The 2,488-nt window shown below is 41.6% G+C and overlaps 1 pseudogene; it reads right to left on the bottom strand.

The window, feature by feature from the left end:
* Positions 1-808: 808 nt before the first annotated feature.
* On the bottom strand, positions 809-2,230 carry LOC147638343 (uncharacterized; annotated as a pseudogene).
* Between the last annotated feature and the right edge of the window lie 258 nt (positions 2,231-2,488).

Here is a 2,488-nt window from a genome sequence, read left to right as displayed (position 1 = left end):
TTTTTTTTAAATAATATAAAAAATATATAGAAGATATGGGTAAAGTCCCTAACGCACACACGCCTATTTACAGTGAAAAGGTATTTATAACAAAGAGTTTATATGATTTTCCTTGGCCGAGGTAGCTCCTTGTGTGGTAATGTGGATAGCCGAAAAAACGGCTATCATTTAGCCCTCCCCCTAGATGATGGTATATTCATGTACCATCATAATGTAGGCCTTCTAAAGCAAGTGGTGTAATGTGATTCTCTTGTCCATCTTTCTTCTGTTCCTTGTGTTTTGCACCACATCCATTACTCAAACCACATAACTTACATGCCCTTTTATCTCCTTTTTGTGGTTGCTTCTGTAAGTCTGTCGGTAGAATGCGACTCAAGTATGGCTTGAGTCTGTAGCCATTAACCTTCTTAGAATGTTCTTTGCCATCTAAATCCATGAGCTGATAATAGCTAGAGTTGAAAACCTTCTTGACAATTTATGGTCCCTGCCATCTAGTTTCAAACTTGGCATCAAACCGATTATCAAGTCGATTGTCATACCTTAGCACAAGATCTCCTTCTTTGATGCCCTTGTCTTTCAAAGTTGCATTGAACTTCTCTGCTGCTTGCATGGCTTTCCTTCTATAACACTCGTATGCAGCTTCTCTTTTCCACTCTAGCTCAACTAAAGTGAGAAGTTGATCTACCCATGCATCTTGATCTCCTAGTCCACCTTTTCCATGTAGCCGCATTGTTGGAATGTTGAGCTCAATAGGCTGCAATGCTTCTTGACCATAAACCAAGTGAAAGGTCGTAAACCTTGTTACTTCTCAGTAGGTAGTCCGGTATGCCCATAGTGCTCCATCAAGGAACTCATCCCAGAGCTTCGTCTTGTTCTCCACCATCTTCCTTATGATTCCTGCAATGACACCATTAGCCTTCTCTACTAACCCATTTGATTGGGGATAGTAGGGTGTGCTATGATGATGTGAAATATGAAGCTCTTCACAAACTTTGGTGAGCAAACCTTTTCTAAAACCTGGAGCATTGTCAGAAACAATCTCCAAGGGGGTGCCAAATCTGCAACATATATGAGTGTAAACAAATTTGCTTACAGTCTTTCTATTCACCCTTGCCACACTTTGAGCCTCCACCCACCTAGTCATGTAGTCTATGGCCACTAAGATGTACAATTTTCCATTTTTAGTTCTAGGTAGTGGACCCATAGCATCAATGCCCCATTTTTCAAATGGACCACTTGCAATGACTAATTGGCGTGGACCATGTAGCAACCTCTTATTACCATTGACTTGGCAGTTATGACAGCTCCTACACAAATGTTAGACATCCACATGTAAGCTTGTCCAAACATACCCAGCAAGCAAAATCTTTTTCACATTTAGTTCTTGAGCAAAATGGCCACCACATGCTTCTTCATGCAAACCCTCTAAAATGGCTGGAATCTCCTTGGTTGTTGGTACTCTTCTGCACACTTGATCTTTTCCTTTTTGGTAGAGGGCACCTTCTAAGAACAAGAAAGAACTTGCCCTCTTCATGAGCCTCCTTTTTTGTGCCTTTGTGAAGTCTTGTGGGAATTCACCTTCCAAGATGTAGCTCACTATGGGAGCTAGTGCCTCCATTTCTTGGTACCGTGGTTGCTTAATAGCCGCTGCAACCAAGGCTACTGCTTGCATTTCCTTCTTAACACATGCAACAGCTTGTTGTGCAAGTTGATCAGCATCCTCATTTTGTTTCCTAGGAATATGATACAATTGCACCTCCTCAAATTGATTAAACAGCCTACGGATAGCATGAACCTTTTGCCTTAATCTTTCATTCTTGCATGCCCAAATGCCTAAAATTTGCCTTACAATAAGAAGTGCATCCCCTTTTACCAGGAGACGTTGTATCCCTTGATTGATGCACACCTTCAAACCATGAAGTAGTATGTCGTACTCTGCTTCATTGTTGCTAGTAGAACTTGGCAAGTTTACCTTCTCCTTCATAACCACCTCTCCATTTGGGTTGAGCAGCACCAGCCCTCCCCCTGCTTTACCTGTGGCTTTTCTAAAAGCTCCATCAAAGAACAAGGTGAATGCATTAGGTATAGTTTTGGGTGGTGGCAATGGTAGGGTCTTTACTTCAGGCACCTTAATCTCCTTTTCATGCACTCTATAAGTGAGAATCCCTGCCAATTGTGCACGCACACTATCTTCTACCTTGAAAGAGTATTGGAATTCTTGCAATTCCATAACCCACTTTGTGATTCTAGCACTCATTTGAGAAGACACCCAAGGAAACAATCTTTCTGTAGTGAGAATTACAAAAGGTTTTGGTAACAAGTAGGATCTAAATTTTCTCACTGCAAAGATGAGAGCAAGCATCATGAGTTCCGCTTCCGTGTAGCGTTTCTCCAAGACATTCATGATCCTACTAACAAAGTAGATGGGCCGCATCCTAGTACTATGGGGATCTTGCTGTAACAAAACTGCACCCACTGTTTCCTTTCC

This window comes from Cibotium barometz, chromosome 5, assembly GCF_041138505.1.
Source record: "Cibotium barometz isolate CiBa-2024 chromosome 5, ASM4113850v1, whole genome shotgun sequence".
Classification (NCBI taxonomy): domain Eukaryota; kingdom Viridiplantae; phylum Streptophyta; class Polypodiopsida; order Cyatheales; family Cibotiaceae; genus Cibotium; species Cibotium barometz.
Note: the sequence above shows the minus strand (reverse complement) of the source record. Positions and strands in the feature narration are given on the sequence as shown.